This window comes from Pongo pygmaeus, chromosome 22 (genome assembly GCF_028885625.2).
Source record: "Pongo pygmaeus isolate AG05252 chromosome 22, NHGRI_mPonPyg2-v2.0_pri, whole genome shotgun sequence".
Taxonomy (NCBI): Eukaryota; Metazoa; Chordata; class Mammalia; order Primates; family Hominidae; genus Pongo; species Pongo pygmaeus.
In genome coordinates, this window is record NC_072395.2 from 51,994,174 (window position 1) to 52,019,078 (window position 24,905).

At 47.1% G+C, this 24,905-nt stretch overlaps 1 protein-coding gene across 1 annotated transcript in view; it reads right to left on the reverse strand.

Moving 5' to 3' along the window:
• Positions 1–24,905, reverse strand: part of LOC129022577 (uncharacterized) — a 118,380-nt gene that overhangs the window by 89,268 nt on the left and 4,207 nt on the right. The window contains exons 2-3 of the mRNA XM_063659883.1: positions 20,659–20,848; positions 16,153–16,288 (exon numbers count right to left, since the gene is read on the reverse strand). The gene's annotated coding sequence lies outside the window, so the exon portion shown is untranslated. The remainder of the gene's footprint in view (positions 1–16,152; positions 16,289–20,658; positions 20,849–24,905) is intronic.

The following is a 24,905-nucleotide window of genomic DNA, read 5'->3' on the forward strand; positions in this document are numbered from 1 at the left end:
TAACCTTGGCCCAGGAAAAGGCTGGAGGAGGCCCACCCGAAAGCAGATGCTTCCCAAGGCCCGGTCACTGCACAAGAGCCAAAAGCACACATCAGATGGGACAGTTTGCAATCGGAGGGGACCTGCTCTCCTGGAAAAGCCACCCTGAAAGCTTTCATTGGCCAGATCTGAGGGTGTTGAGGTTTGAGCCAACTGCAAAGAGGTAACCGCAGACCTTGGTTGCCAGAGAAGTCACTGTCTTTTCCAAGCAGCAGAACCACATTCGAATCCCTTGGAGCTTGTCAAGAGCCCACAAAATCTTACTCTATGCAGAGACCGCCAACAAAAATGTGTCCCCTCAAATTATGGCACAAACTTCAGAGGGGAGGTAATTTAATGCACAGAACCACCCACCAGGGAAGGACAGTGGATAAAATGAGAGGTTCAAGAGACACACAGTGAAAAGTGCCCACAGAGAAATTGTGACATTGAATAATATTAAATTGCAAAGGATTTGAAGCCCAGATAAACACCATGAGCTAATATCAGCCAAGGAAAGTATGATTCAGTCAATGGAAATAGGCAAACAGTTCAATTAATGTTTATAAACAGGCCTTTTCATCCTTTCCCCCAGAGGAAGAAACTTGAGGGGTGTGTGGCCCACAAGGTGAGGAGACAGCGGCTGACTTGAAGTCTTTGGGCTCCTCTCCAGGCTTCTGGCAAGCAGAGACCATGCCAGGGGGTCCAGAGAGGTCCAACCAGCAGCAAAGCCCACCCAGGTCTCACCAGCCAGGGTACAGGTCACCTACTGCTTCCGATGTGACAGCTGAAGCTCCCAGATACTTCTTTTTTGGCACAGCCTTCACCTACTGTTCTCTGAAAGTGAACTTTTGTTTTCAGATTCTTGAAAATCTGGAAGAGAATCCCACCACAAAAGCCACTCATCCCTCCAGGTAACAGGCGTTCCACCTGGAGGGGGCAGCAGAGACACAGGTGTGTCCAGAAAGCCCCAGGGCCCATAACTGGAGCACAGGAACCGTGGAGGAGGGAGTGGGAGAGGGTGCACAGGAGCCCGTGGGCAGACCTCAGGCTGCATGTGCAAGGCCAAGGGGGTGAGTCCCACCCAGGGTAAGTCCCAGGTGGTGCTGGGAGCCCGTGCCCTCCGAGCCTGTTTACAAGCCATGGGCTGTACCCACCTTCCCCGTGGAGGCCCTGGGCTGTGAAAAAGAATTACTTAAAAGTCAGGATAAGTATTGGCCTGAGGATGTCATGCTCCAAGCAGAACGGGGACCCACTGTCACGGATCAGTTCATCCCCTCCCTGCAGCAGTTAGAAAAGGGGGCACCGATGCCATCGTGTCAAACACCAAGATAACTGAAGTCTGCCAAGGTGGGTCCTTTCTCCCACTTCCTAACTTCAGCCTCTTCCTCCCCACGGCCTCCCTGCCCTGGGCCTGTGTGGGGCCCTCCTGCTGACCGCCTCCCTCCTGTCGCCTCTGTGCTGCCTCCCTGATGCCCAGGCCTGTCCCACTTCCCAAGGCCTCTCTAGAATCTGTTTCCTCTGCCTGTATCTTTCAACTCAAAGTTCATCAGATCAGTTTATTCCTCCACTGAGGCCAGAACTCCTGCTGCCTTTGAAAGCCACATGTGCTTTTTCAGAAGATGACCTTTGGCAAAAAAACAATTTGTTCCTTTTCCTTTGGCCTTAACAAGATATTAGGGAAGTGAGAAACACAGTCGGGCAATGAAGTGGAAGTAAACGTTGAGGGGAACTAGGCAAGACTTAGAAGGCTCACATCATAAGCAGTGAATGCGACAGGGCGCTTTCCTCCCTGGCAACAGTGGCCTGGTCCTGCCTATGGGCTGCATGCCTTTGAGGGCAGGAAGCTATGTCCCCTGGTGGCGGTGGCAGTCCCCAGTCCACACACGACCCACGTCGCAACGACCACCATTAGACACTTGTTCCAAAGCAAAGTCAGCCCCTCCACAAAGACAGCCACCTCCGATGATGCTCTTCTGCAGAGTAAGGAAGCCTCACACACGCAGAGATGGCTGTGTGATTTCTCCAACCACGGCCTGCAGGTCATTGTCAGCATTTCAAAGTGTCCATGAAGGAATCACCTTCATTGAAAAACAAAAGCAATAAAACCTGCTTTTTGCCCTTGATGCCCTCCCTTGCAGAGCCCTTCCCGTTAACGAGCGCTCCTGCAATCACGGCGTCTCATTTGCATCTGTTTTTCATCAGAGGCAGAAGTGTCAGCCCTTTTCCACTGGGGCCAGCAGGTCACTTTGCCTAGGAACAGAGCCGTCAGGGACACCCAGCAATCTTTCCTCCTAATTACAGCGTCTGCACTAACCACTCCAGGATGGCCCCCGCATAACTGGGGTGAAAATCTAATATAACACTGTCTGGAGATCTTCCTCATTCACCTAAGCCAGGGTGCAGGAATTAAAGTGTCTCTGACATTATGCTCTCATCCCATCTCCTGCACACTGATTTGCAAAGTGAAAGTGATCCTCAGTACAAAACCTGTCTCCATCTGCAACCTGCGAGAAACATCAAAAGAGGCAGGGCGACAGCCTGAAGGTTCCCCAAAGTCCTGCAGAGGAAAAGGAGAGCTTCTTAGGGAGGGGCAGCCAGGCGGCCAGCACAGGCAGAGCAATGGCGTAGAATTTTTAAGTCCCAATTTGGCGTGTCTTCTCTACAAAGCCTAACTCTCGATCCATGTTATAACATCCTCACATTACTGTTCCCACCTTGGGTTCTCAGAAATCTGTCAATGCTGGTACATGATGGAGACTAGAGTCTCTGATTAGAGGCCAACACAGCACACATTCACTCCAAATTATCCTTGGGGTTTCCAGCAGCAGCCCCTGCATAATGATGCTTGGTGTAAACTGACCCAGCCCCACACAGGAAGGCTTTGTGTGTCAGTTACCCCTAGGAAAAGGATAGGGTCAAAAGTCATCCCAAGAGGAAATCTGGACCCAGCACCCAAGGCCTCCTCTCTCTGTCTCCAGGAAACTCTCATCTAACAAATCAGATATTAGCACCATGAACCCTGAGTGCCACTTAACCTCTGAACTTATCAAGCAACACCAGCAAACAGCCATTTACTCCTAGGTTACCCAAGGGTATCTAAAAGAGAAAACAGGAATGAAGGAACAGCCTTTCAGGATCTTGGTGGACATTTTATGGGCATATTTACTTGTTGTTGGCGTCTTTATGGCTTTTCCCTAAAGACTATCATTATGGTAACAGATGGCTTCATCTTTAACTGCTCAGTAAATAAAAGGGCTTTAAATTTTTTTTATTAATCTTTTTTAGGTTTCATCTCAATTATCTTAGGGGAAAAAAGTCTCTATTGCATTGACTAGGTCTTTTTAAACAGATTAATTGACTATGATAAATTTTTCAAAGTTAGACTCAAAATTCACAGAACATGTAATCCTAGCCAGAGCAAATGGTGGCTTTCTGGAAAGGGGCTTGACTTTCTCAGAGGCTCTCAGAATTTGCCATTACACTTTTTTGCTTTTATCGGGAGGGGAAGTAACAAGTCTTCTACCATCTGCAAAGAACTGCTTTCCTTGGTAACCTGGGGATGTGTCCGCCCCTCAGTGGATCCATCGGAAGGAAGTGCCCTGTCTCAGTGTGCAGGATGATGCAGAATTCTTTTGCCTCCCTAGAGCACCTAGCAAGGGCCAGGCTTTCCCTCTTTCATTTTTTTGTTCATTAATGCATCCAGCAAGATTTATTGAGGGCTTATCTTTGCCTAGCACTGTGCTAGGTGCTCTGAATACAGTAGTGGCCTTCACAAAGTCCCTGCCCTCGTGGAGCTCACGTGCTACTGACACAGACCAAATAATACATAAATACAGGGGTCTCCTCCCACTGGGCCACAGCCTGGTACTGGTCTGTGGCCTGTTAGGAACAGGGCCTCACAGGAGGAGGTGAGCAGCAGGTAAGCAAGCATTACTGCATAAGCTCCACCTCCTGTCAGATCAGCAGCACTTGATTCTCACAGGAGCGCAAACCCCACTGTGAACTGTACATGCGAGGGATCTAGTTGCACGCTCCTTATGAGAATCTAATGCCTGATGATCTGAGATGGAGCTGAGGTAGTGATGCTAGTGCTGGGGAGCAGCTGCACATACAGACTTTTGTTAGCCAAGAGGTTGGACTGCACAGAGACCATAATAAGTCAACTGCTTTCAGACTCGTAACAAAACCCTCTCAGTGAGTGGCAAGAGACAATTAAGCTGCAGGCTTCATGGTGGCAAGTGAGCTTCAGTTGTACAGCTGCATCCAGTGGCAATAAAAGTAGGTCTGAGACAACTTCCTATCTCCATACACTCTGGATTAAAGTCAAGGCAGAATATCCTGTGGTTGCCAGAAAAGCACTGGAAAGCCTGCTTCCATTTCCAACATCCTATCTTTGTGAAGCAGGGTTTTCTGCAGTGACAGCAACCAAAACGAGATCACAAAGTAGACTGGACATAAGCACCACACTTCAGGTGTTACTGTCTCCATCACCCCCAGTTGGAACTGGCTAGTTGCAGGAAAACAAGCTCAGGGATCCCACTAATTCTACATTATGGTGAGTTGTATAATTGTTTTATTATATATTACAATGTAATAATAATAGAAATAAAGGGCACAAGAAATGGAATGCACTTGAATCATCCCAAAACCATCCCCCACGCCATGGAAAAACTGTCTTCCATGAAACCGCTCTCTGGTGCCAACAAGGTTGGGGACCACTGCATAAATACACATGGAATATCACATCAGGTAGGGAAGAAAAATAATGCCATGGAAGGACACAGATGGAGTCCTGGGCAGGCTAAGGGTCAGCAAAGAAACCTTCTGAGGACCCTGAATTTGAGCAGAGACCTGAATGAAGCGAGGGAGGAAGCCAAATAAATATCTGGGAAGATTTTCCTAGACCAAGGAAACAGCAGTCCTGACCACGAAACAAGGTTGTTGTGTTAAAGGAGCATCCAATAAAGGTTAAAGAAACAAGGTAGCAGGTGGTAAGAAATGAAGCTGAGAAAATAAGGCCAGGTCACGTAGTTTTTGCCAGGCATTCTCAGGAAATTGGATTTGATCTTTTTTTAATGAAGTTTTCCCTCTATCTCTGGTGGGTAGCAGCTTTACTATAATGCACTTAAGTGTGGTTTTCCTCATATCTATCTTGCTTGGGGTTCAGAGTCCTTTTGGAATAAGTGGTTTAAAGCCTGTCATCTGTTTTGGAAAATTTTTCATTATTATCTCTTCAGATATTACCTCTGTCTCATTTTCTCCCTTCTTCTCCTTGTTAGACCTTTTACTTTGCTTCCTTATGTCTCTCGCTCTTTTCTGATTTCTTCATTCTGTGCTTCTTCTAGATATTTTTCTTATTCCAGTTCACTAATTTTCTCCTCAGCTATGTCTAATCTGTATTACACCTTATGGCCTGAATTCTATATTTTTTTCATCTCTAAAATTTTCTTTTGATTCTGTTTTATACTTTCTAATTCTCTGCCAAAATCCCCGATTTGTATTTATTTCCTTGACCATATTAAGCATGGTTGTTTTAAATCCACAAATTTAGATATATGTCTCTCTCTCAACATTGTCTTGTCTCCTCATGCACCAGGTTATTTTGGTTGAGTGCCAGACATTGTATATGAAATACATGGAGATATGGAAGAATGTTACCTTTTTCCAGAGAGAAATTACCTTTACTTATGTCTGGAATCTATGGGCCCTAACAATCCCTAACCTCCTTAATCCAATCTGGGGTTGAACGAATTCAAACCTAGCTTAATTTATTGCAAACGCCAGACTATTTCAGGTCAATCTTTACTCCTAGGCTGTACCCTTATGTGGTTTTCCCAACCCAAATACTGAGATAGTTGTGGGGAAGGGGACTCTGGGTCTCAAGTTCCTTGCAGACCCTGAATGCCCATGTCTGTTCTCCTATCCCTGTTGTCTATCAACAGCTCTGTTAGCTTCTCACTCTCTCAGCCACCTCTTCTGAAAAAAGGATACCTAGGGGAAAGTGGTCACAATGCTGGCTCACTTTTCTGTATTTTATTTCTCTCCCAGATCTCATCTCTAAAATTCTTCACTGCCTTGTGAACTGTCCAGTGCCTTCAGATATTTTTAATATTTTCTTCTTTTCTAGCTATTCTCAGGAGAAGGATTGGCTTTTATTTTACGTGTGCAGAACAAATTGCTTGCAAAAATAACCCAAATTCTCCACCCCTCCTTCTACACATACACACACACACACACACACACACACAAACACATTAAACACATTATTTATTGCTGGGGCTCAGAGGACAATACCCCAAAATATGGTGCTTTGATATGCTGAGCACGTCTTAATTAAATGAAATTGGAAAGCCTCAAAAGCTACCACAGAACCATGGACTTTCTAACCTTCTCTTGTTTCTCTCCACAATTGTCCCCTCCCCACAACAACCAAATGCAGGGAGGGGCTCTCTCTGGAATTTTCTTATTTGATTGAGGAAACTTCTTGCTAAAAGGAATTCAATTGTCAGCAGGGCACGGTAGATCACACCTGTAACCCCAGCACTTTGGGAGGCCGAGGCAGGTGGATCACTTGAGGTCAGGAGTTCGAGACCAGCCTGGCCAACATGGCAAAACACTGTCTCTACTAAAAGCACAAAAATTAGCCAGGCATAGTGGTGCATTCCTGTAATCCCAGCTACTTGGGAGGCTGAGGCAGGAGAACTGTTTGAACCTGGGAGGTGAAGGTTGCAGTGAGCCAAGATCATGCCCCCGCAGCTTGGGCAACAGAGTGAGACTCCGTCTCAAAAAGAAAAAAAAAAAAAGGAATTCAATTGTCTTAAACTCCCTCCCTAGGAATCTTATCAAACAACCAAGAAAGATTAACCCCTAGAGAAGAGACTCAAAGTCTCCACATCCAGACAGACTTTCCATTTATTCTTCTAAGGGCAACTCTGAGAGATTACCTACATAACAAGGCGGCCTTTGCTCACACTTCAGTTCCACCCCTTAATTTCCTATAACTTGTCCCCAAGCTGCTGTTTGTACTTTGGTCCCATTCAGCATCCAAAGAAAATAATTTACAAACCATTGTCTGGTCTTCAGGCCCATTCATGCACCCTAAAATCACTGACTACCCTCTAAAATTGCCTGCAGCTCCTCACTTCCCTCCCTGCTATGATGAGGGTATCAAAGCTTCAACCATCAAGCCTTTCATTGGTCCTCATATTTTGTATGGCTCCCATGCTTATGCATGTTAATAAATATGCCTGCCTTTCCTCCTGTTAATCTATCTGTTATTAGTTCATATCAGCGAATCGTCAAAGGGCAGAGGAAAAGCTTCCCTCTTCAACACTATATTATAAATTGTAAACATGTTCTGTTTTAATAATATAATATGTACCCTGGAAAATGTACAATGTGCACATTATTAAATGACAGAAGGATGGGGAATGAGTAAATATAAATAAAATGTTTAATGGTTTCTGTACCTCCACACTCTGAAGACCTCTGGTCTGGGAACACTTGTGGGGCTGGAGCGCTAACTATTGTGGGGCAGGTGGACTGGGCTAGAGGTGATAAGAAGTGTTTAATTCAGAATGTATTTTGAGGGTAGAATTGAAAAGGTTTGCTGATGAATTGGTTGTGGGTATAAAAGCAAGAGAGGAGTCAAGGATGAATCCTATGTTTCTGGCCATTGCCTGAGATGGGAAGGATCAGGCTGCGCTGGGGATCAAGAGCCTATGGTCCGCACTGGCATGTTACAGACCCTGAAATCCAAGTCAGTAGCAGGTTTTCCCCCTAAAGATCCCTTCCATTCCAAGGATGGAGCTTCCCAGGGACACAGCAGAGGACATGTGTCCCTCAAGAGGACAGGATTGTTTGTCAAGGAAAAAAATCACTTCTCTCCAACTGAAACTGAACTCATAAGAAAGTTGTGTAATTTTAAATTCCAGCTCTTCCATAAACATTCCCCAAACTCTTCCCACCACTTCCAAACTGTGCTAGCAACAGCTTTAGTGCATCTGGACGTTTCCCAATCTGGGCTCTTCAGAGTATCCAATGTATGAGTTAATACCCATCGTGTGGCAGAGGAGGAGGAGAAGAGAGAAAAAGAAGGAGAAGCTGGAAAGTGAGGAAGAAGGAAGAAAAGAAGAAAGGAAAGAAAGATGGAAGGAAGGAAAGAAAGAAGGAAGGAAGGAAGGAAAGAAAGAAAGAAAGAAAGAAAGAAAAAGAGAGAGAGAAAGGGAGAAAGGGAGAAAGGGAGGAAGGGAGGCAGGGAGGGAGGGAGGGAGGAAGGAAGGAAGGAGAAGAAGTGAGAGGAAAGGAAGAGGAGGAAGACAGAAAAGGAGGAAGAGAGAAACAAGGAGGAAAAGGAGGAGGAGAGAAAGAAGGAGGAGAAGAGAGCAAGATAGGAGGAAAAAGAAGAAGGGGAAGAAGAGAATGAAAGAGAAGAAGTCTAAGAGGAAGGGGAGGAAGGGAGGGCAGAAGAAGGGAAGATGGAGGAGCAGGAGGATTCTCATGACCAAGTTTGGAAAATGCTGCAATAAACAACATGCACATGATGAACATGTTTCCTTACTGTGGGACTCCTCAGAGCCTTTAATATGCTATTGCACGATATGACTCTCTAACCAGGATGCAGAGTACGTAGCCATTCCCTGACTTATTGTCTCTGAATGCTTATTAATAGCTCATGAGTAATTTTGTTCTGCTGAACAATTCAGGAGACATTGCTGTAGACCCCAGGTCAACAACTATACCCCAAAGGCTAATGTCAGCCTGCTACTTGTTTTTCTATTGCCAGAAAGCTAAGGATACTTGCAACATTTTTAAATGGCTGGAAAAATTTAAAAGGAAAAACAAAACTTCATGACAGATGAAAATTATATAAAGTTCAGATTTGAGTGTCCCTTTATTTTTATTGGAATACCGTCTTTGTCAGCTCAGGCTAATATAACAGAATACCATCAGCTGGGTGACTTAAACAACAAATATTTATTTCTTACAGTTCTAGAGGTTGGAAATTTGAGTCTAGGGTGCCAGCATGGTTGGGGTTCTGGTGAGGGCTCACTTCCTGGTTTGCAGGCGGCTGCCTTCTTGCTGTGATGAAAAAGAGAGCTCTGGTCTCTTCATCTTCTTACAAAGTCACTAATCCCACCATGCCGGGCTCCACCCGCATGATCTCATCTAAACCTAATTACCTCTCAAATGGCTTCAATACATGGATTTCAGGGGGACACATTGAGTCCACAGCAACAGCCATGCTCATTCACTTACCTATCATCTGTGGTTGCTTTTGAGCTACAACAGCAGAGTTGAGTAGCTTGCAGCAGAGACCATTTGTCCCTCAAAGCCTAAAATATTTACAATCTGGCTCTTTACAGAAAAAGTCTGCCGACCCCTGCTCTAGACTTCCCACACAACGTAGCATTAAAATATGCATTGTCATTCTGTATTTCTTCACTGTTAACTCTTATTTCCTCAGCTCTATTCACTACTCTGCAAGCAGGAACCATGCCCTATAATTTTCTGTTTCTGGCAGAATCTGGCACAGTGCTGAGCACAAGGACAGTGCTCAAATACCTCTGTAGTGGCCTTCTTGCCAAGCATCAGGTATTTACTGGGAGGTGATACTTTTCAAACAAGGTCATTGGGAGGCACGTGGAGAATGGTAGCTTTGAGAAAATATCTCCTGAGGAGACAAAGCCACTCTGTGTTACTTAGGACAAGCAAGGACGGGTCTGCTGCATGGAAAAAAAAAAACAAAAAAAAACCAGCATTGAGTGAACACTGGCTTTTATGTATACAGTGTCTTGATCATTTTTCTTTTAGGAAAGAAATTTAAACTACACAATTGAATTACATGGTATATTAGCTTCATAGCATTCAACACTGTCAGCTGGGAATAATAGTAATACCCCAGTCTGTGGCTGTTTTGAAAGTTAAGTGGAGGAATGGAACAAGATAATATAAATAAAAACTGCTTTGTCAGTGGTTAAGGTGCTATATCAGCAAGTTACACACACCCTTCTGGTCAGGCCCATCCTAGCATCGGTGAGGCCCACGGCACGTATAAAAATGGAGGCCACAAACCACATGGCTAAACACTGAAAAGTAATAAATCAAGTTAACAAGCTGTTCAGTTGTGTTCTAGCCGCCTGCCTTGATAAATATGCCTTATAACAACCTGGAAAACCTGGTTTGAATTTAGAGGTCTTGGGCTCCCAAGACAATGCTGGAATATGGTGGTCTGGGAGGAAGTGGCTCTGTCTACTAGCTGGCATCCCACCTCCTCCTTTCTCCGTTTCTTTTCCGCCTGCCCAATTCTGTCTCACCTCCTAAGAAACAGGCACTTGTGGTTGTCCAGCTCACGTGGCCAAACTCCAAACAGTCTCCACACACACAGCCATCTCCACTTCACTGCCACCCTTTGGCCACTCCTTGGCTACCCCTTGGGCCTAACAGTACACAACCAGCTGCAGGTTTGCTCTTGGGAGGGATCCTGGGAAGAAGCTGTCTTTGGACCATTTGAGTGGGAATTCCAGAGTCCCAGGTACCAGAAGCATGGTCTAGAAGGGAAGTGAGGGTGGGGTATGTCCTCTGAGCCCCACAGGCTCCTGGCCCCACGGGAGGACAAGGTGAGGCCCTTCTTGTCCAGGCCTCAGGACCGGACTGATTCTGACCTGAAGCTCAGTTATCTCACTAATAATCATCACAGTGACAGCAGCAACCGTGTGTCCAGTGCTCCTGCGTTCCAGCCACTCTTCTACGTGCCTCCCACTTACTTTACTTAATAACAAAGTCTTTCCTCAACTGGGGCTGTCAAGTGGGAATCTGTTTGCATCTTGGCACGACTATCACATGAAAGCCAGCTCTCACTAAGGAGGAGGATTTTCTAAGTTCCTTAGCACATGGGGAGCAAGCAGAGAAGTGCCAGCTCAGCGAGGTTCTTCCCTGGGGTAGGAGGACTTCCTCCCACGGGAACGGCCCAGCTGCAGGTAGGACGCCAGAAGGTCAAAGGATGTTAGAAACCCAGTCTCTGCCTTGGCTGATCCAGGGGATCTGAGACAGGAGAATGGAGAGCAGGAGCAAGTGAAAACCTGACCCCTGTAGCCCACACCTCGATGGTTGGAGTGCAGAGCTTTTAACAACATCCGGAAAGATACCTGGGAGCCCTGGAGCATCAGGGCCTGTAGCCTGCTCTCCCGGGCATAGAGCAGAGGAAATTTCAAGCCCCAAAGATAGCCCCAGCCTTCAGCTCAGAAAAGGCAAAAGAGGAAGAGGAAGGCACCTAGGAGATGTGAACCTGGGCGAACCTGAGGAAGAATCCGCCTTGGCCTGTGTACAGCACGCAGGGAGTCGAGTCGAGGGGGTATGGATTGGGTGAGCGTGGTGGGCGGGCTGGAAGAAACCTGGGTAGTGGCAGTGATATCTAGAAAAGTTTTCTTCCCTGACAAAGAGAGGCATGTGAGGAGAAATAGGTCTGACTCTAAACCGGCTGAGTGTGGAGGTGATGGATAGAGCAGCAGCAGCCTTCTTTCAACCAGCAGAAGATATGCCTAGGAAGCACCCATCCCACAGAGGTGGCCAAGCAGAAAGAGGGAAGGCAGCCTGATGCTGGAAGATGCCTCTGAACCCCTGAACCCCAGAAAGGTTGCCTCTATGCTTTAAAATGTGGTTTCTTGCTACTTAAGTCTTTTTTCCTGGGACTCTCCCTGGCTCTCAGTCCAAAGCTTCCAAACGAAAATGAACCTTTTCCTGCTCCTATGTGGAGAGTTTCTTTTCTGCGAAGGGACTCCATGTCCTTGCCTTTCCTGGAGAAGGCAGTGGGAAGGCAAGCAGGTCGCCAACACCCACCACTGTGCCCTGGGAGAAGAAGTCATTTCCGCAGGGACAGTTCTCCTAAATGAGAACAAACACTTGAGAGTATTTAAGGAAATAAAGGACATCTGGTTACACAGCAGCTTTGACGGAGGCAGCAAGGGATGGGCGGTAAAGAAAGGAAGAGGATGAACGTGGGGCTGCCCACGGGGACCCAGCCCCAGGGGCGAGTGCTGTTGATGGTGTGGTTTTCCTTCGGAATCCTGGCACCAAGGTGCTGCGGAGGCCGAAGCAAGTCCAGCAAGCTCCCAGCTTCGGGGTTCCATCTGCGTTGAACTGGTGCTGTCTACAGCACGTGAGTAAATACAACATGACAAAAAGAAAAGGTTTTTCTCAGAGCCTATGGATATGGAACTACTAATTTAGAGTCCACGCCATCAATCCCAAACTAGTGACCCAACAGCCGTGGGGTGTGGATGCACAAAACCACCTGGATGAGAAGCAGGATGGAGGAGGGAAGCCACTAATAAATGCCTCCTCGGGCGCCCGCTCCAGCCGCGCACTGTCTCCTAGCCGACCCTGCCCACTGAGGCGCAACCCCACTTGTGGCCTTCCCCCACCTGAGGCTTCAGGGGGCTCTCGGGGGCTGTCTCGGCTCATATCGGGCCCAGTCTGGTCAAAAGTCCAATCTCTACCTCTCGGTATGAGCTGGTTCCTTCCTCAGCTCCTCCTGCCCCTGCCCACCAGGCGCCGCCTTCCATAGATTCTTCTGTTCCCACAGGTGTGCAAGGTAGCGGGGAGACCTGTGTCTGCCCAACAAGGCCCGGGCTCCCGGGGCCCCAACCAGGTGTGGGCTGAGAACAGGAGCTCCCCAAGGGCGGGCCGCGCTCCTCATCCTCTCGCTAAGCCCTTGCTAAATGAGTGAAGGAGGGGCTTTGGAAGCTCCAGGTCTGCAGAGTCGAGAGAGAACCTCTCCGCTCCCTTGTGTCCTCAAACTCTGCCCTCTGCTTCCTGGGTACAGGCCGGACTTCATCTCCCAGCCTCCCTGGCATTTGAGGGCAGGCTCTTCTTGATGGAATGGGGTGAAAGCAAGGAAGCCATATCCACGCTGGCCCATAAGAAGCTGCTACAGAACCCTCCCTCCTCCCTTCCTCTACCACCCAGCAGGAAGCAAGGGAGCCCGGGGCACCACGGTGGACCACAGGATAAATGACACGGGCCCCCTGGGTCCCTGAGCCGCTCTCTCAGTTCTGCCTCTCAGCATGAGAGATCCCAAATGTGGGAACTACATGTTCTAGCAGCTGGCATCGCCTTCACCAACTCAGGTTTTAGGACAATATTGTTTGTGCCCCAATGTCTAACAACACTTTTCGTTAAATAATCATCATCACAGCTGATATTTACTGAGACCTTATGAGTTCCAGCCACTAGCCAAATGCTTTGGCAGGATCTGATTTTTTAGAGCTCACAACCACCCCCGGGATGCAGGTGTTTGGTGTGGGGATCGTTGCAGCCTCCCCACATCCATTCCATTCCTTCCCAAGCGTTGCATTCTGATTAGGATGAGGTTGGCCCTATCCTTAGCACCAAAGATGGATCCCGACTGCATCCAGGGTGGAGAGTGTGTGTCCTAAGTCAGTCTCAAGAGCTCAAGAGCTCTGTTTTGGATGGAGGAGGAAACACCACCTCTCTCCCCAAATATTAATAGGAAGATGTGAAGCCTGGATGCCCTTCGACATCTTCTTGCAACCAGAAGGGAAGCCAGCCTGAGCCAATTCATCCAACAAAGCCAATTCATGATGTAGGGCAGGGCAGAGGCAAAAGAAGCACAGAGAAACAGAACCAGAGCCTGGTGCAATTATACCTCAAGCTCAGCTTGGCAGAAGCAGTTAGTACTCATGAAATATTCCATGTGCTTGCCACGTGCCTTGAGCCACTAAGGCTGCCATACTGAAGTACCCCAGATGGGGTGGGTTATTGTCTCAGCTCTGGAGGCTGGATGTCCTTGCAGTTAAATTGGGCCATATGTCTAGGTCTGGCCACTAAATTGTAAATGACAGTGGTATGTGTCACTTCTTGGCTAAGGCAGGTAAGAGCCAGTGTGCTTTCCTCTCTCCCCCTCCCACGATGCTCTTAGTAGCCAGGTGCCGAGATGGGGAAAACAAGAGGGCAGAAACCTGGATCTCTGCATCAGGAATGGAGGGCGGCCCCAGCTAGCGGCACTGAATTGTCGGTGAGCAAGAGGTGTACATCGTGGCGTTATGCCTCCATGCTTCTGGTGTTCACAATGCTGATTAATACATCTACTGTTCTTCTAAAATCAGGACTCCTAAATTGCCAAGACCAGTAAAATCCCGTTATTGCTGAAGCCAGATGAAATCAGGTTTTTTGTTAGTTGCAGCTGAAAGCAACCTAACTCATACAGTATTGTCACTTCTTTAAAATGTAGAAACTAGAGCTTAGTGAAATAGAGTGACTTGCTCAAGGTCACACAGCTAATATGTGACAAAACTGAGCTTCCATAATAATGCCAGGAGTTCACAGTGTGCAGTCCCCATACTATCTCCCTCACAATCATTTGGGATACATGTTTAAAAAGTAGATTAACTGGCCCCACGAATACTGATCAGTCCGTCTCTGGATAAGGGGCCCAGGACTATGGAGTCTCATGAGCTCTTCAGTGGCTGCTGTCCGTTCGAAGTTGAGAAGCTCTGGTCTAAACTGAGAACTCTTCAGGAGGTACGGTGTCACATGTCCCATGTGTGGGGAACTGGTGAAAATAAATCCATTTGAAGTACAAACATGTTTCAGTTGGCCACTCTCCATGCTACAGTGTGTTTGCCAGTGTTTATAAACACAGTTGAGAAAAAGTCATCAAACTTCATAGCCCATGGTCGTTGACATAAACAAAGATACTCTCCACTGAGTTTTACTTTTAACTTTGCCATTAAGATGGCAGCGATCTTAGTTGCAAGAACTAATTGCAAATTTCATGCTGAATTTTTTTGTCACATCCCCAAAATTACAAATTCTGTGTTGAACCAGAAATCATTCATTCAGAAAATATCCTACATATTATACAAGGATACAGAAGAAAAAATGCATTGCCCAAGAAAACGTGCCTGTGGGTGCCTGGCCCATGGATCATGATCAAGGAAGATGTAGACTGCAATTGTGATACACAGCCAGTGCACTACTGTGATACACAGCCAGTGCACTACGGCAATACACCACCAGTGCACTACTGTGATACACCACCAGTGCACTACTGTGATACACAGCCAGTGCACTATGGCAATACACCACCAGTGCACTACTGTGATACACAGCCAGTGCACTACTGTGATACATAGCCAGTGCACTATGGCAATACACCACCAGTGCACTACTGTGATACACAGCCAGTGCACTACTGTGATACATAGCCAGTGCACTACTGTGATACACAGCCAGTGCACTACTGTGATACATAGCCAGTGCACTATGGCAATACATAGCCAGTGCACTACTGTGATACACAGCCAGTGCACTATGGCAATACACCGCCAGTGCGCTATTGTAATGCACAACTAATGCATTATCGTAATACACAACTGATGCCGCCCCAAGGATTGACAATGTACATTAACCTAGAGGCACAAACCATCTGTGAAATTTAAGAATAAGTAAACTATAACATGTCTAGGAATAAATCTAATAAAAGATGTGTAAAACCTCCTAAATAAACTCGTAAACATTTTTGAGAAAAATCAAAGAAGACTTAAATAGAAAGAGATGACATATACATAAAAAAAACTATTAAGAGAAACAAAAGGCAAGCCACAAACTGGAAGATTTTGAAATTCATATATCCAAGAAAAGACATATTCAGAAAATGTAAAGCTATCTTGCAAACAAATAAGAAAAGGATGTAAAACCCAATTGCAAAAATAGACAACATCAAGTGGTAAAAGTTTCAGTTACACAAGATGAATATGTTCTGGAGACCTGCTATACAGCATAGCACCTAGAGTTAACAATACTGTATTGCACACATTACAATATATTAAAAGGACAGACCTCAGGTTAAGTGTTAACACACACACACACACACACATGCACACATGCACACACAACACCACAAAGAGATTTCTGGAGGTGATGGATATGCTTAGTATCTTGATTGTGGTGATGATATCCTGGGTACATGCATTTGTCCAAACTCATCCAAATGTACACATTATATGCAATTTTTGTAAATCAATCATATATCAATAAAGCTTTTCAAAATGAGCTAAAAATAGGCAAAAAAAATAAACATAATACATTAATACAGTCAACTGTTCTTACCATCCACATCTCAGGCTTTCCGGGAAGGCAGATGGGGTAGGGGAAGAAACAGTAACGCTGATTCATTTCATCTTGGGCCTCTCTTGATTTGCTGTCCAAACAATACATGCTGGACTTGCAAGCTGTACCAGAAAGCCTGGAAAGGGAAGGGAAAAAAAGAAACACCCTTGGACAAAACCTCAGCAGCCAAGTTGAGACTCTGAGCCATATGCATGTCTTTGTGTGGGTTGAAATCTATTTTCTCTGGGTTCGATGGATTATTATAACACCCAAAGTTTTCCAAAAAACGTCAGACAAGGTTACCACAGCAATTAAGCTGTCTGCCATCTGCAAGAGGCTTGGCTTAAGGTTTACTGAAGTTAAACATGTTTTGAAAAGAAAAAATTAAGGCTGTCGATGTTTTGCCTATCAGTCAAGCTCAGCAACATTAGGCCTTGGAGACTCTTCAGGGAGAGTCGTTCTCCCTCAAGGAATAGTTTAGCATTGGCATGCTGAAATTTCAGAACCCAAGGAACACTTCAAAAATAAATTATGCCTTGAGAAACACTGCACCTAATCTTGGAACTGGCAGAGTAAAAACTTTGCTAAGACATTCAGCCAAGCAATTGAGATTAACACTCTTTATCGCCTTCCCAAATGGCAAGTTATTTCAAAAAAAAAAAAAAAAAAAAAACAGACCTGAATGTTAACTGAATTTCACATTCTTACTCCACAGTTTCTTTAAAGCAAATAAGTGTCTAAAAATGATGACAGTAAAACTGATGGTTTAAAATTCTGAGGAGTGTCTGCAAAGTCTTATATTTTTCTCAGCCAGATTTTCTGGCTGAACCAAAGCTTTCCTGAAAAAAGGAGGAGAAGGAGGATGGGTTCCCTGTGCCTGGAAACATTATCATTCTTTCCAGTTGCCCATCTTTAGCCCAGGGTTACTTTTTATTCTTTCTTGAGAAAAAAAATATTCCAGGAAGCAAAAAACAAAACAAAACAAAAAAACCACAGTTAAATTTTATCCTCTGCAAGGGCAGGGGAGAGTCAATGTCATTTTTCTCCGGGAATGAATGACAGGAGGTTTTCTCATCTTAAAGCAGTGCTGTGCTGGCGAACCAGCTCTCTGGGAGGAAAAACAAAATCCTCATTTGTAGCATTTGCCAATTTCCAAAGTGTAAATAATCCCACCATGGCTAATTTGAAGTTCTCAGTCATTTAACAACCAGATCTCAAAATTTCCAAATATTCAACAATCCTTTCTCAGAAACTAGCTTCCACTTACCACTCTCTTGAAGCCAGTCGTTATTATTGCCCATGACATGTTTTATTTATCCAATATATAAAAATAACTTTACCTGGCATCGGAATGCAAGAGAAAAGACAGATGACAGAAAGGGGCTCTGCCATCCAGAATCCTACAATTGAACAGGCAGGGAAAATACACAGTAAAGGCCTCTGAGAACACAGCTGCATATACTGCATCTGTTTGGAGAATTCTCCTCTCTTCTGGGCACAGCCTTTTAAGACAGCCCAGATAATGCCAGGCATTGAAATGGCAGTGTGATAGTGGAGGGGGTCAAGCATTCGTATGGACAGAGGTGATGTGGATGGACAGGAAAGATCTTATAGATCCATAAGAATGTCACTTGGAATAAGAGTTAGGAGTTACTTTTTTTGCTCCAAAGCTAACAACTAGGTCTACGGGATATAAGACATAAGGAAGCTGATTTCTGCTCAACATAAGAAAAATGTTTTTGTTTTTTTTGTTTTGAGACAGAGCCTCGCTCTGTTGCCCAGGCTGGAGTGCAATGGCGCCATCTCAGCACATTGCAACCTTCACCTCCCAGGTTTAAGCGATTCTCCTGCCTCAGCCTCCCAAGTAGCTGGGATTACAGCCGCCCACCACCATGCGCGGCTAATTTTTATATTTTTAGTAGAGGTGGGGTTTCACCATGTTGGCCAGGCTGGTCTCAAACTCCTGACCTCAAATTATCCACCCACCTCAGCCTCCCAAAGTGCTGGGATTACCATCATGAGCCACCACACCCGGCCAAGAAAAAGTTTTCCAGAAAAAAAAGTTGTGCTGTCAGAGGAGATAAGACCATGAGAAGAAAAATCACCTCTTACAACATTTCTACCAGTTGATACTATTTCTTACATATCCTTTTGTCCAATTCTCACAATGACCTCATGGTACAGGTACTGGCCACTCCTTTATAGTGAAGAAACTGAGGCACAGGGAAGGCAAAAAACTAACTTCTCCTTCTACAGCAGGAGCAGGACTCAAACCAGTTCTCCTCATTCAAGTAGGATTTTTTCCCTCTCTCAAAATGATTCAGAATGTGCCCTGAATTTCAGTGTGTTCCTTGAAAGAGGAACGCCTGGTTACGGAAACTGAAGTGCACTCTGCCAGTAGCACCCGGGCCAGGCACTGCACTGGGGGATTGAACTGGACACAGGAAACCACTCTGTGCTATTTTAGATTTCTAGATAAGGGCCCGGTGTAAATAAAAGAGTGTTCTCCTGAAGATGGTCATATTGACGTGGCTAATTTCTGAGAGGGACATTAAGAGTCAGTAAAGGGACTTGCATAACCACCTTGGACACACTATGATAGGCACAAGAAGGAACAGATGAGTCTACCAGAGATGGCTTGGAACAAGTTTATCCCACTCCTAGGAAAATGTCATGGCAAATACTCTGTATATTCAGCTACAATTCATCAAAAATGAAAGTCATTGACAAAGATCTTAGAACACAGCTCTCAGGGGAACACTGATTTCTTCTGTAGGGGATCATTAAGGGTCATTGCAGATTCAAGAAGTTTCCAGAATAAGGCAAACATTCCTCCATCACAGACGGGGTCCATCACAGACCACTCAGCCACCTGCATCCCAAGCTTTGCACTTAACCCAGGACACAGTGAGACCAGACGCTGGGCTTGGACATTGAATGCGTTCAATGACATTGAACGCATTCTCATGAGTCACTATTGCTTCATAGATATAAATTGCCCTCTGCAGACCATAAGACCTGAACACGAGAAGACTGTTCAGGTAGTGTTTTTTAGCTGCCAAAGGCACCCCCAGGAGGGATAACAGAGCAGATGTCAGATGCCCCCACGAGTGAACACTGAACCCAAGACACACCAGGCCAGCTCAGCCATGTGGTCATTTCCACAGGTCTCTCCTCCCCTCCCCACACTGCCAACCCTCCTGTGTGTGCTGGGAGGCACAGCCTCCCTTGGGAGGTTGACATTCCAAGTCAGTGAGTACCACAGCCAAGCTTGCCAACCTCAGCACAGCCCCCTGCCAGGGAACTGTCATTCTAAATACCATGCTTGGGATGGGACCTCCTGCTGGGGCCTGCCCCTGTGCTCCACCCGCAGCCTGTGAGGTACTGTTTCTACCCAAGGGTTGAGTGTTCAATGAGTGTCTTGTCCTTTCAACAATAGCAGACGTGTTACCCTGCAGCTTGGGGAGCTCTGGGCCCTTCGTGAGTGGAAAATGAAACCCCACTGTGAAGGTATTGAATGGCCTCCAAATAATACGGCAGGACCAGCCCAGAAAGCCAGAGTGTTTTCTGTGCACATGTCGTGTGACCTACAACCAGCTCCCAGGGGAAGTGAGAAACCCATACCACACTTTGCCCCAGGATGATGTTTTCCATCTCTCTGGTTTTGGGCATATGGAGATGATCCCTCTGGTGCCTTGCTCGCTGAGGACAGTGCAGCAGGAATGAGCCACCCACGCAGTCCAATATGCCATCAATCAACGTCAATATTATTCCTAAGTCTCCACCCCCACCGGGAGTGGTGCGTTCCAGCCCCTGGGGAGGCAGCAGAGCTGTCAGAACATTGTCAGGCTTTGTGGGGAGTTGTGGCAGCTTTCTACAAGCCTTACCACAACCCTGGACTCCAGCAGGGCTGCACTGCGTGTTTCCTGAGGATGTCTCAGAAGAGTTCAGTGCTTCTCCTGCAAGGAGCTTGACCCGAGCTCAAGATGCTGCGACCTCAACCCTCCAGGTCCAGGCTCAAGAGCCCAGCACTGGAGCCGACTGTGGATTTTTCATGCATAGCACAGCTTCACGAGGACCTCTGGGCCCCTCACGCACAACAGCCCACCCAGGGTCTTTCCTGTCCCCACCTCTCTTGGAGGCCCATGCCAAAGACAAGGGCTGGGGACAAAGGACAGAGGCCAGGAGTGCCTCCCCACCACACACCCCATTAGGCCTAATGGAATCTCCTCTTCCTCCTCCAAGTTATCTTCTCTTCCATGCAGCTTTTCCCAGTCCCCAGAGTCACTGGTCCTTGGGCCACTGCATACTTCCAGTGCAATTATGCATTTATTGCATTTGACTTTTTTTAGTAGTTACTGGTTGCAGTGGTTGATTTTATATGTCAACTTGGCTAGGCCGTGGTGACCAGTTGTTAGGTCAAACACCAGTCTAGACGTTACTGTGAAGGTATGTTTTAGATGGGATTAACATTTAAGTCAACAGGCTTTGAGTAAAGCAAATTACCCTCCATAATGAGAGTGGGCCTCATTCAATCCATTGAAGGTCATAAGAGAAAAGATGGAGGTCCCTGGAGGAAGACGGAATTCTGCCAGGCAATCGTCTTCAGACATCAACTCTTCCCTGGCTCTCCAGCCAATGGGCCTGCCCTGAAGATTTCAGACTTGCCAGCTCTCATAATTGCATGATCCAATTCCTTAAAAGAGAGAGAGAGAGAAAGGAGAGAGATATCCTATTTGTTCTGTTTCTGTGGAACACCCTAATATACTGGTAGACATATGGGCTCCCCAAATGGATTGTAAGTCATGCAGAGGCCGAAACTGAGTTTCCTCAACCTCCGTGACCCCAGCAGTGCCCAGCCCATAGCCAGCCACAGAATGGACCCTCAGTAAATGCATGCTGAGTGGACAGCACATGGTCTAGGCTGGGAAGGGGTGAGGTGTAGGAAGCAGGGAAGTGCAGAGGTGCACACCCTGAATGTGAGGGCCTTCTTGAGTTTACAGCCCAGGTCCTGGGCCCTGCCCGTGTGGTCTGCAGGGAGAAGTCATTGGTCTACATGCAGTGACCCTGCCGGCCTCTGGGACTCACACTCCGCAAGCTCAAGGGCCTGGTTGGCACCATGGAAAAATCTTGAAGCGCTCACTTGGCGTGAACAAGGTCTGGGGTTCATGAGAATCAGAACCTTCCAGAACCCTGGGCTGTGCACTGTTATGCTGAAAGGCCAGTGCTCATTTTGGACCGTGAAGCGCAGCCATGAGCAGAAGGAATCCCTCCGAGCATCGTGCCCAGATGGCAGCTCGGCCTTTCCCTTGTAATGCGTGGCCCCGAGGAGGGGGCCAGCGTCGTTCTGCCGCAGGGCTGCTCCCCGCAGCGGCCCTAAATGGGCAGACTGTGTGGGAGGAAACAGCCCTCTTGGATTACTGGGCTATAAAACTTCAAATGCATGAAGACTTTGGGTGGCGATCAAAACCCCAGCGCACCCCAGGACCTCACTATGCAAAGCTCTCCCCACCAGATAGTCCCCGAAGGTCCTTGTTTCTCAATACACAGCCCCTGGCTGGGCCTCACATAGGCCCAGATCCTTCCTGGAGCTTTGAACGCAGGTTTTTCTTGAATCCTCAGCAGTCCCCACCCTGCTGCTGTTAGGACAGAACCACCAAGTCAGGAGCAACAGATAAAAGGGCCTCCCCTGCTCTGGTCCCTGCGCTACAGTGTGGGATGAGCTAGCCTCATGGCCTGTGCAGCATGTCAAAGACAGCATCCCCCTTTCGCCCTGCCCTCCCCTCAGCACCACAAAATAAACAAGGCCCAGAAGAGGAGTCTAAATGCCTTCTTGCTGTCCCATGTTCACACAGATGCTGCTTAAGGATCTAAGTACATCTCAGAACACAAGAATCCATGAGTGAGACTCTTGCTTTGTTCAAAGAGCTATGTGATGTCCACACAAAATGGAAAACAAGTAGGGGCTGCCAGCTCCCTGACAGGACCCTCCTCCCCATCCATGGAGATAAAACAAGCAACAACAGAAGTGGCTGGACCTACGAGCCTCTTCATCAGCTGATAAAATAGCTCTGAGGAACCCAGGAGCCTCACGGGGTGTATTGGGCCATTCTTGCATTGCTATAAAGAAATACCTAAGGTTGCATAATTTATAAAGAAGAGGTTTAACTAGTTCCCGGTTCTGCAGGCTGTACAAGCATGGCGCAGGGCATCTGCTCAGCTTCTGGGGAGGCCTCAGGGAGCTTTTACTGATGGCAGAAGGTGAAGCAAGAGCAAGCATGTCACATGGCCAGAACAGGAGCGAGAGAAAGAATGGAGGGGAGGTGTCGCACACTTTTAAACAACCAGATCTCCCAAGCACTCACTATCACGAGGACAGGACCAAGGGGGTGGCGCTAAACCACTCATGAGAAATCCGCCCGCATGATCCAACCACCTCCTACCAGGCCCCACCTCCAACAGTGGGGATTGCAATTCAACACGAGATTTGCAGGAGACGACATCCAAACTATTCTGCTGGGGTTGGTGTGCATAGCAGGGAAGGAAGGCAGTGTGGATGCAGAGGTCCCAGCAGGGTCTCCGATGGGGTTGGAAAGGCCTGTTCTCTCCCCTAGGAGTAGCCAGGACAGACCAGGCCTGGATGGGACCTGGAAGACACCTCCTGGTTCCCATTACATTTGCATTGTTCAGCCAAAGACCACAGGCTGAGCAGGGACCTCAGGGTCCTCAGGACCCCATAAAAGAGAGGGCGGAGGAGGAAACAACCTCTGTGCACACCCACAGATGGGGCCTTGGCCAGCATCCACGCCAGCCCCACCATGGGGAGGGGGCTTCAGTGCCAGTCAGGGTGACTCCCAGCAGCTCTGGAGCCAGGCCCTGGTAGACCCCTGAGCAAAGACTGCCCTCCCCGGCCCTACCCAGGGAAATGGGTGGAGGGTGGCTTCCCCACAGAGAGAAGTACCTGGAACGAAAAGGGATTGGGGGACAGGGGCTGGTGGGCCCTGTACACACTAGAACCTGCTGTCTTCCTGAAACTCACCAGAGGGACCCCACACTAGGCCTAGTCTTTTACCCAATACCCAGGGAGACAATTCCAGCTACACCCCTCAATCATCCCAGCAGAATCACGGTCAAGCCCGCAGGGAGGTGACCAGGAGCACAGTCCCTAGTGAGAGGAAACAGCCACAGAATCACCTTTTCCTGAGGAAACAGAACCAAGCTAGGGCAGCAAAAATCCACAGTGAACACGAGCAACGCCCCCAGTGCGATAACAGAGGATTTTGGAAACACAAAGCGGAAGCAAACAGAAAGAAGAAACACTTGCTGATACTAGATATGAAACAGAATCGATGAAATAAAGGACAGGAGGGATGGGCTAAGAAGCAGGACAGACCCATTGAAGAGCGCACTGTGGGGTGGGGCGTGGTGGCTCACGCCTGTAATCCCAGCACTTTGGGAAGTCGAGGCGGGTGGATCATCTGAGGTCAGGAGTTTGAGACCAGCCTGATCAACATGGTGAAACTCCATCTCTACTAAAAATACAAAAATTAGCTGGGCGTGCTGGTGGGCGCCTATAATCCCAGCTACTTGGGAGGCTAAGGCAGGAGAATCGCTTGAACCAGGGAGGTGGAGGTTGCAGTGAGCCGAGATTGCACCATTGCACTCCAGTCTGGGTGACAGACCAAGACTCCATCTCAAAAAAAAAAAAAAAAAAAAAAAGAGTGCACTGAGGGTCTGGGGTCAGGCAGGGAGGAGAAGCCGAAAGGGCAGAACAGTCAGGTGAGGTGGAGAACAGGAGAGGTGGCGACAGCTCCCTAAAGGGAGAGAGAAGCGGAAAAGGGGCACGGGGGAGACACCGCTCAAGAAACAATAACTGAAAGTCTCCCAAAACTAAAATGAAAAAGTCACATGCATTTATAAATCCTCAGACTGACAGGATTCATGGGGCAGTGAACAGGACAGGCAGAACCCACACCAGCCAGGCAGCAGGAAGGAAGAGCAAAGAAAAACATGAGAGGTTATATCTTCCAGGAGAAAAAGTCGGTGACCTGCTGGATTCGTCTCCTAGGTCTTCCAGAACAAAGTGTGGCACTACAAATGGGTGACTTAAAACAGCATAAATGTATTCTGTCATGGTTCTGGAGGCTGTGAGTCCAAAATCAAGATGCCAGCAGTGCCACACTCCCTCGGAAAGCTCTAGGAGAGATTCCATTCTATGTACCTCGTAGCTTCTGGTTTTGCCACTGTCCTCAACTTGTAGACACAACACTCCCAGCTTCTGCCTCCCTGCTCATGCAGCCTTCCCCCTGAGTGTCTGCGTCTCTGTGTCTCTTCCCCTCTTCTTAGAGGGACATCAATATGTTGGATTAGGGACCCAGCCTACTCCAGTAGGACCTCATCTCTTAACTAATTACATCTGCAATTACCCTAGTTCCAAAGGCATTAGGATTTCAACATCCTTTTAGAGGACCCAGTTCAGCCCACAACACCTACAAAAGAACAAAAATAAGATTTTTATCAGGCCTTTCAATAACAACAGGATACAAGAAAACTAGGGAGTCATACCTTAAATATTTTAAAGAAAAGCATTTTAACTTAGAACAGTGCATCTAGTTAGATTATTATTTAACACAAAAAAGTAATAGCTCCGGGCTCATATATAGATGGTTTCAAAGAACTCGTTCCATAAAGCGCTATTTGAGAAAATTCTTAAAGGGTTGCCTCTGGCAGAAGAAAAAAAACGAATCCAAGAA